At 39.7% G+C, this 14,199-nt stretch overlaps 1 non-coding gene across 1 annotated transcript; it reads left to right on the forward strand.

Annotated features, from left to right (window-relative positions):
• Window positions 1-12,381: 12,381 nt before the first annotated feature.
• On the forward strand, window positions 12,382-12,488 carry LOC131250389 (small nucleolar RNA R71). The gene has a single exon (XR_009173314.1). It is a non-coding gene; the product is annotated as a small nucleolar RNA R71 (small nucleolar RNA).
• Window positions 12,489-14,199: the final 1,711 nt, after the last annotated feature.

Here is a 14,199-nt window from a genome sequence, read left to right on the forward strand (position 1 = left end):
GTAGCCTATTTTGAGGTACGGGTGGTCATTAAAATGTTGTGCTGGCGGTGCTAATCGTAGAGGTGGAGTTGATATAACTTGTGGTGGCTGATGATTGAGCTTCTGAGGTGGAATAAAAACATTGTCCCTCATCTTGGTAAAGCAAAAGGGCTCGTTATGGCCCTTATTCTTATAGTGGACGCACCAAAGATCTGATCGTCTCTGCTGGGCTGGTGGAGCCATTAACCTGGGAGGTTAATTTTCACGAGGCTTCTTGTCAAGGAATGGTCAGTTCGGTAATTCAGGCCAAGGCCTTGGGCCCATGGGCATATGTGTCCGGCACAATCTGTCTCCATCTTGCTCAGCTTGCAGGGACATGTTTACTAGCTCAGCATAATTATGAATGCTAACGCAACACATCTTAGTGTGGATGTCAGGCCGCAAACCCTCTGAAAATCACTGCATCCTCATCGGCTCATCCGCTAGGATCAATGAAGCATATCTGGCCAGCTCTGTGAAGCGGTTCTCGTACTTAGCCACTGTCATACCCCATTGTAGGAGGTGAAGAAATTAACCCACCTTTTCATTACTGTAAGTGAGGGGGATGTACTTTCCGTGGAAATGAGTTTCAAACACGTCCGACATCCACACATATCCTGCGGGGACGGTTCGTAGGATGTTGTCCTACCACAGACTAGCCTCCTTCTCAAACATATACTAGTAAGTTCCACTTGCTCTGCCTTAATACAGTGCAACGGCTTCAGCATCCTGGATATACGATCCTACCAATACTCTGCCTCAGGTCGGTGAGTACTTGCAAATGTAGGAGGGTGGAAGCACTCAAACAAGCCACTGGCAATCATAGTCCCAGTGGGTTGCACGGGTGGCATAGGCGGGACCATATTCATGTTCTAGGCAATGGCCTCTACAATAGTGATAAAAAACTTCTGCTGTTGCTGCATCAGGAACATCATTTTCTCCAACCTATCAGGAGGAGAAGTCGCCTGAGGCATGTGTGGAATTGATGTAGATGCACAGTTCTGTCCAGAACCGGTGGTGCAGTAGGTGTTGGCCCATTGGTGGGGCCAGTGGCCGGTTGTGAATCCGGCATTGTGTCACTATTCAGGCCCAAATTGGGGTCCGTATGGCTATTGCTTAGGTGAGATGCACCGTCAATCGATCTGCCAAGTGAAAGACGTGCCATGTTCCGAGTGTTTTTAGGAGATATTCCCTATATACAATATAGGGTGCAACATGTGTGAGATTAGGATAATATTACCCACTTTTCTAAACATTTTACACATTCCAAATCAAAAGAAGCTTCATGCATTCCATTTAGCCAAAATTTGTCATAATATATGAGATGTAGTATTACATGAATCATGACAGAGAATGCATGTGAGCTAATCTAGCAAAAGCTGTAACACTAGCTACTCTAACATCCAACTAAGCCAACCAAGACTATTCCAAAGAAAAACAGGCAACAAGAAAACATGAAAATGACTGTAACACATGACTAGTCCTCTGACTCTGGTGAAGGTAGAGTCGCACCCTTATCCTGCATATAGCACAGGAGAGTCTTTAAGGTGTGAGACATTCTCTTGAATTTCTATTTCAGATAAGCTTAATTCTCCTTGAACTCCTGTTTCAGGGTAGCTTGGTTTTCTTCAATCCTAGCCATGTGGACTTCCAAGGCAGCCCGATCACGGCGGTCTTCATGTGTAGAAGGAGGTCCTCCATCTGAGACTTGGGCCTCCTCCTCCTCCTCCTCTTCCTGCTCTTGCTTCTCACTCCTTCCTCACTGCCTTCTTCTATTTCATTTCCTTCTTCATCTTCACTACTTTCTTCCTCTTCACTTTCTTCTTTATTTCATCCCCATACTCATCGAGTCAGGCTTGGCATTGCCTAGGGCCAATCCCCATATTGTTGAGTGTAGTCTCACTGATGAAGTGGATGGGTATAAGATTATTCATATTTAGTCTGAAACTAAAATTGCGAGCAATCTTGCAAATAAGTCGGCCGAATGGGAGTGTGGTGTCTCCCTGAGTAGAGCATGCGGTCCTGATTATCTGTGATAAAGCGAAAGTAGGCAAGCACAGCTTGTCTCCCTGTCCAGCTCTATACAGGAAATCCATCATCAAACGAGTGCATTATGTGGTTGCTCGACCTAGGATACGCGTTGTATATGCAAATGTGGTGGAGTAGGTGGAAGACTGCCATCATTTTAGTCGATGGGAGGTTATTGTCTCACCTCCAATGAGCTAGTCGGCCACAAAGAAAACATGTGCGGCAATCTTTTTCCCTTCTACTAGTGAGATGAGATGCACTAGCATGTACCACACCATGCTCAATCCCCATGATACGAGCCATCACATCTACATTGACTATGGCTTCTTGCCTCCCTAGGGGGATGGTAAACCGAAGAGGCTCGAGTAGTTGGTTCCGTATATGGGCATAGAAGGCTCGTACAGTGCCTTCACTTGCATGAGCCTTCCTTTCAAACTGGGACCCCACCCGGTCTCCAATAGAAGGTCAATAACCAGATACAATCCAAATAGTCTCTCATTAATATGTGCTTCAAATACGACTTTGTGGTTATGAAACTTACCAAGTCTGATGCCCGTCGGTAGAGATCTTTTGAGCAGAATTTGAGTATCGAGATCCCATTTCGATCTTCGCTCTCGTTTGACACTTATACTAGCCTTGGCGCTCGCTTTCTTCCTCGAGTGGCTTGGATAGCTCGGCCCGGCCTCATTCGGGGCCGCTCTTCTCTTTCCCACAAGGGAAAGGAGCATTGAGATTGAGAAGATGGTGGTGACAAGCACGAAGAGAGCCATGGAAGTGGAAAAGCTTGGAGAGTGAAGTGGATTTGAGGATATGGGAAATATGAGACATAAAAAGAGGATTTTTGGTGCTTTAATAAGTGGAAATAGGAAAGATTGAGAAATGAAAATGGTATTTTTGAGAGTGGTGGAAGATGGGTGTGAAATGTAGAAGAAAATGTGGCTTTAAGTTTATGAAATAAGGGTTTAGGAGAGAAAGTGGGGTTTTGGAGGGTTTAGAGGTTTGAAATAGGATGGAATGAGAATGAGGGGCAAAAGGGGAGTCAAATAGGTGATCCCACAAGTGGGTGGGCCCCACATGGTCAGTTGGTGGGTGGCGCGCCGCCTCTGCCATGGTGCCACCACGGCCCACTGTGGAGCCGGGCAGTGCCGCTGTGCCCTACTAGGGTGTCTGGTGGTGGCTCCATCCTGGGGCAGTGGCCACCCCCTCATGGGGTGCTGTGCATGTGTGGGGGACCCCCTGGGTCCCACTAGATTTTGTGATTTGGGCCACTATGCCCGTGTGATGCATTTTCTCAGTCTAACAAGCACGTATTCATGCTTTTTTAGATTGTGTTAAGTGTGGGATTCACCAAATTATTGTTTAAACCCATCGATTGACGGCCTAAAAGGGACTGAGATCAATTTGCATGATCTTGGACGCATATGGGCTACGCTACAATAACCAATTTCACCTGTCGGTGAAACTTAAAGATCCTACGATCATTTCTATATTTCATTACCCCCTTCATAAGTCAGATCGTGCTTAGAGTGCATTGTGTGACCGATAACCTAGGTCCAGTTTAATCCAAATCATGCTCTGATACCAACTTGTAACGCCCCGGATTTCGAGGGTCAAGCAAAGTTCTACTCCCGAGATCCAGCACATCACTTATGCAACATGGATAATGATGTTCAGATTTCTTCCATATTAATGAGTTAAACATGAGCAGGAATATACCAAAATAGCATATCATACTCCAGAGATAATGTAATTAAGCAAGCGAAAGACTGAAACATATATAATTGAATAGGTAAGTGTTTCACAACCTCCAGAGTATGATTATGTAACCGGGCTGAATATATACATGTATTGTTTCAAAATAGACAAAATATCAAAATCTAAAGTGTTCTACTAATCTATATGTCCAGGTAATCTCGTCGAATCAACGCGGGGTCTATATAGACCCGCCTAAGAGATGAACGTAGGAGAATTCTTCCTCCTCGTCTATGAAGTCCAACTCTACTGAATAGGATTCATCATCACCTACATCTAAACCAGAGTCTGGTTGGTGTTTTAAAACACCATCCCAAGGTGGGAGTGAGTGATCAATTCAATTGTACTATAAGGCAAAGGTTAACATGTTGTCAATTCAATCAAGCAGTAATGATAAAGCAGTACAACAATCATTTCCTAACTACTCTTGTTCATGTAGGAATGATATACAGTAATGATGTATGCCCTCATACAAAGCTCCCTCACAAGCGACTCCAACAACCGAGTTCGTGCATGACAACCTCCCTAAAGTGCAATTTCCTCACCAAAGCACATGCAATGCGGTGCATGGTCGTGTTAGCCGAGTACTTAATTAAGCTTATTCATATAGTAGATTTGGAAAGCTAAGTACCTCCCTTTATATCATAAACCCAAACCAAAGATCCATTTAGGATCGTCAGTCCTAGTTATTCACATACAATAGGCAAGTCGTAGGGCATCACCCCTAATGAAAAGCAGTGGATAGGAAAATTCAAGAGCTTATACTTGCGGTCACTACGGGAGGCTTGTCACCTCAACGTAGGCCGGCAGCTCGAATACGGTATCCCATTCCACTATATTCAGCTCACGAGTATTGGGTTGCTCACTGGTCACTACGGGGAGGCTCGTCACTCCAGCGTAGGCCAACAACTTGACCACGGTGTCCTATACCACCTTGCCCGGCTCATGAGTCTTAGCGGATTGTGGTATCATGGTTGAAGCGGGCTTTTACATTAGTAAGTGGTACCTTAGATTCAAGTAGTGATGTCCATATATGGTAAACACAAAATAGGATAACCGGTTATTTGAAAAGTTTGATTGGTATGAGCACACGCAGACTTGATCGACATGGAGCACATAAGCACCCCTTGTGGCCTAACCACTGTTGATAATCGTCACGCAACTCGGATTTGTCGAGTTACCTAATGTGGCGAGACTAATTCAGCCACCCAGATCGAAAGTGTTATCGATTGCCTAGACTACATTGTAGTCCCAACCTTACTCAGATGCAATATATAGACACGTGATAATCATATCAACATTTAAATGACATTCCAAATAGATCTCTCATATGGGCATTTCATCAAACACATTGAACATGTTACCAAGCACTTGCATTTTATCCATAAATTGCATAACGACAAATATGATTACATGAAGGAAACTATACATATGATTAAGGAAATTGAGAATCCTATCTTAATACACTTAATAAATACAAATCATCAACAATTTCTCATACAGATATTTTATCAAACACTTAGGCTACACATTCTAAATACATAGACTAGATTAGTTACGACATGATCCATAGCAATTTGTTACACAAAGAGGTCGTGATACATACAACAAGCATGAATCCTAGATTTGTAGTCATGATAAGCACAAATCACAATTTCATATTCATTCAAACATTTCAACAAACACATGGAATGCATCTTATATTCAACATAGTTCACACACATATAATTTATCGAAAACATCATAACTAAGACCATATGGTAGCAATCAAGTCAGACATAAATCATTAACTAACATTGAAAGCCTTGAAAATCATAACCTAAATGTTTATAGTCCGCACCTTTCGTCGGAATACTCGATTCGAACTTGTTTCGAATTCTACATTCTCAAAAATGGAACAACGGTACCTAAATCATAAAATAGGTTAGATAGTTTACCGATTACTCAATCTGACTTTCTAAATCATGATTAGGGTTAGTATTTCTTACCTAAATCATAGTTGGAATGGATCGGTTAGCTAGATGTAAAGGCGATTTAATGCGTGGAGTCGTGAGAAAGAATCACAGCAGCAAACTCCAAAGATTTCCCCTCATTCCCTACTCTTTTCTCTTCCTTTCTCTCTTCTCTCTCCTGGGGATAGAGAAAATTCGTATGGGATAGGAATAGGGTGGTTTAAGGGCTTTATATAGACCCAATACTGATGAAAATGGCCCCAGGGCTATGGTATACTTAAATTATAACCAAAGGGAGTCTGTTTCGGGCAGGCAGGGTTCATCTAGAGGTCTACTACTCACTTACGGCATAGGGTAAGTTCTCTGATGATGGATCTATGCTATAATGTGGTTTCAACGTGATTGGATAGGCCGATCGACCGTGAAGGACCTGTATCAGATCAATGGTCGTTGTCACTCGATCAGGGCTACAAGTATACAAATATATGTAAGGAAATTTCCCTGATCCAGGGGTGAAGTTCGGTAAAAAACTAACGGTCTGAAATCTTCAATTTCGTGCGTAAGCAAACGACCCAATTTACTTAAGTTTCGTTATGTTTTCTAAATATATTCGCGTTTCTCACACACTTCGCTCAAGGCTCAAGTTGTACATTTTTGGATACTATCTGTGCTCGATTCTCGCAATGGTTGTTAAGCCCAATAAGATGGATATAACCCTATAGTTTCGCAGTCATCAGACATTCGATGTGTGGTCCAGGTCCAATATGAAGTGTCAATGTACTCCCAAGAGCAACAGGCATTTGGGATTTCCCCTAGGTTTTTAAGTAGTGTTGAGTTAGTTATTTTGATGGTTTTAGGTCTTGCCATTTATATAAACAGTGGTTTAAGCTAAATCCACTGATTATTTAGTTTAGTATTTAACTAAATTTTGCCTATTTTTTATAGAATACGGTCCTTAGGGATTTCTGCCTGAGGTGGTACTCGTGTCTTCGTATGGATTTTTCTGAGATGTCATACAATCACATAAGCAACCAATCAGTTAAGTTTTCAATATGCTTAGTGAAAGTCAATTTACTTCCCGTACGAGTATTATCAATTCAACATGTTAGCTATGCTCATCACTTCAAGATCAGTTTGAAACTCATGTACTAATTCTGAACTTATCCCTTTTTACTTCTTTTTCCAGTTTTTGATTTTATATCAACGGTCAGTTTTTATTCATTCTTTTTATTTTTGCATTCTTTTCTATATTTTTCATTCTTTTCATTCTTTTTCATGACCTCTTTGTCGATCTCCTGTTTTTTAAATGGTTCTTTTCTTCTTTTAAGGTGGATACAATTCTCTAGACTCGATTCTCACTATCCATCAATGATTCACATACTAACACTCAGAAATTCTAGTATGTCCTATAGAAGGCAAATTGAATGTCTTGTGATTTAACATGATATTTAAACTACCTCTTAATCAATTGAACACAAGCACTTAAGTGATAAGTTAATTAGATGATTAGACTCTAACAATGCAAAATTCAATCTCTATCTTATCATACCCAAAGCATTCGTAAGTACACAATTCATTGCTTCCCAAACAGATTTCAACTTGAAACATTGAAATTTTTTAAAAATTTTGCTCAAGACTAAGAAAACATTGATTAGTTCACCTAATCCCCCATTCCCAATTGAAAAAATTACATTGTCCTCAATGTAAAAGAATTAGGCATGTAATACACAAGAGGTAATGAAGGGAAGTGATGGAAAGGTATTACCTGAAAAAGGAATTTTGAGACTTTTCTAATGGTCTCAGTGTGAAGATGGGTTAGTACAAGAGTTAAACCAATAAAAAGTAAACTATCCTAAAACAACAGAAAGCAAATATCCTAAATAGCATAAAACAAACTATCCTAAACATAACATGAAAGCAGTAAACCTAACTATACCTCCATCAGACTAGGAGATCAAACCTGGAATATAGGATCAATTAGAGGTATGAACATGTCCTCTGAATTAAATTTTTGAACAAATGGCTTTAAATGATGTCCATTTACTTTAAACTTATTACCATTGTTCGGATTCTTTATCTCAACAGCCCTATGGGGATAGACATTTGTAATAGTGAAAGGGTTGCACCAACGAGATTGGAGCTTTCCTGGAAAAAGATATAACTGAGAATTATACAAAAGGACTTTCTGACCTGGTGTGAATGATTTTCAAAGAATGTGTTGATCATGAAACAATTCCATCCTGTCCTTGTAAATTCTCGAGTTCTCATATGTATCGTTTCGGATTTCTTCAAGTTCATTTAACTAAAGTTCGTGTAGTGAGCCAACGTTGTCCAAATTGAAATTCAGATCTTTAATAGCCTAAGAGGCTTTATGTTCTAACTCCATAGGTAAGTGGCAAGCCTTCCCATAGACAAGTCTGAAGAGAGATACTCCAATAGGGGTCTTAAATGCAGTACGGTAAGTCTAAAAAGCATTAGTCAATCGGATTGACCAATCCTTTCGATCAGGGTTAACCATTTTCTCCAAAATATGTTTGATCTCCCTATTGAAAATCTCAGCTTGCCCACTTGTTTGTTGGTGGTATGGAGTGCTAACCTTGTGAGAGATGCTATATTTCTTCATTAATTTCACGAATGACCTATTGCAAAAATGTGAGCCCTTATCACTAATGATGGCTCAAGGCGTTCCAAACTGGAAAAGAATGTTCTCTTTTAAGAATTTAATGACCTTTTGATGGTCATTGTTCCGGCATGGAATCGCTTCGGCCCATTTAGTGACATAGTCTATGACTAATAGAATGTATAAACTTCTATGAGATTGGGGGAATGGTCCCATGAAATAGATGCCCCAACAATCAAATGATTCGATATTGAGAATGTGGTTTAAAGGCATCATATTTCGATGGAATAATGCTCCTAACTTTTGACAACGCTCACAAGCCTTGCAAAACTCATGAGTGTCCTTAAACATAGTGGGCCAGTAAAAGCCACACTGCAGAATCTTGGTCGTGGTCTTTTTAGAAGAAAATTGACCACCACAAGCCTGAGAGTGATAGAAGGAGACGACACTTTAATGTTGATTATCTGATACACATATCCTTAAGATTTGGTCTGGGTAATATTTAAACAAGTATGAATCATCCCAGAAGAACTTATGAACCTCGGTGAAGAATTTTTTTTCTTATCTTGCGTAGTCCAATGTGTCGGTGTGAAACCTATGGCAAGATAATTAGTAATATTAGTAAACCAAGGTGAATGGGAGACTTTGAACAATTATTTGTCAGGGAACATGTCATTTATATGTGTCGTCCTAAGGGAATCAGAGGGATCAAGGTGGGAAAGATGGTCAACCACTACATTATCTACTCCTTTTATTTCCAAATCAAATTCTTAGAGTAGAAGGATCCATCTTATCAGGCGGGGCTTAGTATCATTCTTAAAAGAAGATACTTGAGTGTCGCATGATCTATGTAAATGATGATCTTAGATTCGATCAAGTAGGACCGAAATTTGTCCAAAGTGAACACTATGGTTAAGAGTCCCTTTTTTGTATCGAGTAGTTTACTTGGGTAGGATTTAGAGTTCTATTTTCTCTGGCTTAAAACTGCCGCAAGAGCATAGTCAGACGCATAGTACATAAGTTCAAAAGGAAGGTTCCAGTCGGGTGGCTACATGATAGGTGTAGTGGTTAACATGCCTTTGAGCTTAGTAAAAGCTTCCTCGCATTGCTCAGTCCACTTGTATGGTGCATCCTTTTGAAGTAGATTACATAGAGGACAAAACAAGTGACTAAAGTTCTTTATGAATCTTCTGTAAAACCCTGCGTGTCTTAGGAAGGATCGTACGTCTCGTATGTTCTTGGGTGGGGGTAGGTTAGAGATAAGATCAATTTTAGCCTTATCTACCTCAATTCCCTTGGACGAGATGATGTGTCCAAAGACAATTCCCTTACGAACCATGAAGTGACACTTTTCCTAATTCAGTACCAAGTTCTTTTCCTCACATTGCTTCAGCACGTTTTTTAAAATTTCCAAACATTTGCTGAAGGATGGACAAAAGACCGAGAAGTCGTCCATGAATACCTCTAAATATTGCCCCACCTTGTTAGAAAAAATACTCAACATGCATCGCTAAAAAGTGGCGGGGGCATTACATAGCCCAAATGGCATCCTTCGGTAAGCAAAGGTGCCGTAAGGACATGTAAATGTGGTCTTTTCCTGATCTTTAAGAGCTATCTCGATCTGATTGTAGCCCGAATAACGGTCAAGGAAGCAATAGTAAGAGTGACTAGCTTGCCTTTTCAAAATTTGATCGATCAATGACAAAGGAAAGTGGTCCTTCCTTGTGACGGTATTTAACTTCCAATAGTCAATGCACATTCTCCAACTAGTAGTGATCCTAGTTGGCATGAGCTCATTATTGGCATTGGCTATATGGTGATTCCAGACTTCTTGGGAACCACCTGAGTTGGACTCACCCATTGGCTATTAGATATTGGGTATATGATACCCACATCCAATAGCTTAAGAACTTTGGCTTTAACCACTTCCTTCATGTTTGGATTTAGTCTGCGTTATAGTTATCATGAGGTCTTCGTATTATCCTCAAGATGAATGCAGTGAGTACAAATCAAAGAGTCAATTCCCTTGAGGTCCGCAATCGACCATCCAAGGGCTCCTTTATGCTCTATGAGAGTAGAGATGAGCATACTCTCTTGTTCTTGCTCAAGGTGAGAAGAAATCACCACTGCGTATGTCTCATCTTGACCTAAATAGGCATATTTTAAATTAGAGGGCAAAGGTTTTAGGCCAAGCTTCGGTGCCTTGAGGTTAGACGGTAGAGGCACCAAATCAGCTTGGGGCAATTCTTCAAATTGTGGCCTCCACTGGTTAATTCCAAGTACTGGCATAGTATCAAGCATGACACCCATCTCCCTAAGAATATCATCATCAAAATCTTGGGAGTGGGCCAGGCACGTCTCTAGAGGGTCAGAGGATAAGGTTAAAAGTATATATATCTTCCACGAAAGAGTCATTCATGTTAATGTTGTGGAAATCATCATCATCCTCTTACTATTTACCCATATTGAAAAAGATATTTAACTCTAATGTCATATTTCCAAAAGACAAACTCATGACCCCATTCTTACAATTAATAATTGCATTTGATGTGAAAAGGAATGGGCGACTAAGAATGATGGGAATTTCAGTGCTCATGTCCATGATGGGTTGAGTATTCAAGATGATATAATCTGCCAAATAGTAGAATCTCTCAACCTAGATGAACACATCCTCGATTATCCCTCTCGGTACACGGATTAAGTGATTAGCAAGTTGTAATGTGGTTCGGGTGAGTTTCAATTCACCTAAACCTAGCTATTCATAGACTGAGTAAGGAATCAGATTTACGCTCGCTCCTAAGTCAAGAAGTGCGTGTTCAATTCGGTAATTCCCAATTACACAAGGGATGATTGGGCTACTCGGGTCTTTATATTTTTATGGCACATCTTGCTTGAGGATGACACTCACTTTTTCTGTCAGAAAAATTTTCTTTTTAATACTTTGTTGCCTCCTAGTCGTGCATAGGTCTTTCAAAAATTTGGCATATAAAGGAATTTGTTTTACCGCATCTAGTAGAAGAATATTGACCTTCACTTGCTTAAGCACCTCTAGAATGGGCTGAGAGTTAGAGAGAGGTTTTAGTGCTATTAACCATTGGGGAAATAGGGCAATCGGCTTGCCTTAAAGTTTCGATTCTAATTCTTGTGGAGTAGTGCTATGTTTATCATCATTGACCTCTTCTGGGTCCTTAGGCTTTTTAGTCCTAACCAGAATAGTTCTTTCAATGGTCTTCCCACTCTTAAGAGTGGTGATAGACTTAGCTTGCTCAATTTGATTTGAAGAGCTTGGATCACTTATTTTGTATTGCAGTTTAGGATTGGGGAGAGGTTAAGCAGGAATCATCCCCCCTCTATAACTGTAATGCGTGAATCCATCTATTGCATAAATTTTATAAGTTCTTATATTGCTTGAGTAAGCTCTTGAATTTGTGTGAAATTTTGAACCGGTTCCTCTTGAGGTTTCCCTTGATTTTGAATTTGATTAAGGAATCCTTGAGGAGTAGACGTTTGGCCATTCCTCTAATTGTAATTTGGATGATTTCTCCAACTAGGATTATATGTATTGGAGGTGGGTCCATTGAAAGGTCTTTGGTAACTATTCACGGTATTAAATTGCTCATTCAGTACCTCTTGTAAAGAAAATATTGTTGGGCAATTTTCATTTGTGTAAACGTTGCAAGCACAAATACCACAAATAGTTTCCTTAGCCTTATCCTTCTTTAGTTTCATGGCCTCAAATTTCCTTTGAGATTAGCCACTTTAGCATTAATATCATCATCCTCTTTTAGAAGGTATATTCTGCCCCTCTCCTTTGATTGAGTGGGCCTAGAGGTGTTGCTTGATTTTGAGGAGATGTCCCATGATTGTACAGTTTCAGTAATTTTGTTAAAGTAATCTCACACCTCATTGACATTTTTGCTCATGAACTCCCTATTGCACATTGTCTCAAAGAATTGGCGCATAGAAGATGTCAGTCCGTCATAAAAGAAAGTTGTTATGCACCATGTTTCAAAACCGTGTTGTGGGCATGAATTGACGAGATCCTTGAACCGTTCCCAACATTGGAAGAATGTTTCATCTTCCTTCTGGGCGAAGTTCATGATCGACTTCTTGACGGTGTTCGTCTTATGGTATGGAAAGGATTTTTTTATGAACTCCTTCATCATGTCATTCCATATGCCAATACATCACGGATGTAGTGAGTGCAACCACGTCTTAGCTTTCTCTTTTAAGGAGAAAGGAAAGAGTTTCAGCCTGACCGTGTCCTCAGACACGTTAGGAAAGTATAAAGTGGCTATCACCTCATCAAATTCTTTCAAATGTAAGTATAGACTTTCAGATTCAAGTCCAAGGAACTTTGGAAGGAGTTGGATCACTCCAGGCTTGATTTTCATGTTTCTTGTATTCTTTGGAAAAACCATACAGGAAGGTGTGCTCACCCCTGCCAGTTATAAATAGTCTCGCAAAGTATGAGGTGGTGGTGCTTGATGCACCTCATTCTCATCCTGGACCTCCTCAACCCTAGGTTGAGGTTGTCTTCTCAATTGATTGGCAGCCATAACCTCAATTAACTCTGAGGATCTCAAGTGGTGTCTAATCCTGTGATGGATAGATAACCCCTCAACCAATCCTCCTTCACTCAAAATACGTTGAGTGTTGTCACAGACCCACTTGGGCGTGAAACACTCTCAGCCCTCAATTTCAAATTCTAATCAAAACCTAAAAGAAAGAAGGGAAATATAAAGAGAGAGGGAATTACAAAGAAGTTACCAAATTAGAAGTTCCTAATTTAAGAAACTGAAAAAAAAAAAAAAAAAAAAAAAAAAAAAAAAAAAAAAAAAAAGTCAGTTTTAAAAACAAAAAAATAAAATAAAATAAAAATATGAAATTAGAAAGTTTCTAAAAAAACAAAAATAGAAAGATGAGTTACTTTCTAAAAATAAATTAGGAAAGTAAACTAGTTTCTAAAAAGGAAAGTTTCTAAATACAGAAAAGGAAAGTTTCTAAACCTAAAATTAGAAAGTAGTTTCTAAAAACAAAAAGAAATTTTCTAAACCTAGAATTACAAAGCTAAGTTATTTTTTAAAAAATTCAGAAAAAAACCCTAACCTAAAAATAGAAAGTGGAAAAACCCTAATCTTAACCCAATTCCAAAACTAGCTAATCTCAGAAAAACACTGCCATTAATCCCCGCCAACGATGTCAAAAACTTGTTCACAACCCCAAGTGTAGGGTAGAAATTTAGTAATAATCTCAGTGAGACCGAGGTCGAATCCACAAGGACTAATCTCGTCTGTCTTCTGAAAGTAACTAGAAGTAGAACTAGAAGAAGATGAAAATCTAAATTTGGAAATATTTGAGAGAGTAATTGTGATTGAAGCGATTAAAACTAATGAATTTAAAGGTAGCAACTAGGGTTTCTAAGGATCCACTTATAGAGATCAAGGAGATCTATGCTTGATTTAAGGACACAACTGGAATCAGAGTCCCATCTTCTCCAATTGGAAGATATCTCAGTAAAACTAAATCTGAACTTCCTTTGACCTAATTCTCAATAAATGAGAGGTGTAAGAACTGGAAGTGATTCCATCACAAGACCATGCCCACGAGATAAAGAAAACAACAGGATTTACCAATCCCACAACCCATCATAAGAGAATTGTGAAGATTAGGTAGGATTCCATCACCCAACCATGCCCATGGGACGATGGTGAACAACGGGATTGCCTAATTTCACAATCTCAAAACATGATAAGAACATACTCAAAGCTATTGTAGATCTATTGCAATTCAAGTCACAATAAACTATTAAAAACTAAAAGTACTTCT

The sequence above is a fragment of the Magnolia sinica genome, chromosome 6 (genome assembly GCF_029962835.1).
Source record: "Magnolia sinica isolate HGM2019 chromosome 6, MsV1, whole genome shotgun sequence".
Lineage (NCBI taxonomy): Eukaryota > Viridiplantae > Streptophyta > Magnoliopsida > Magnoliales > Magnoliaceae > Magnolia > Magnolia sinica.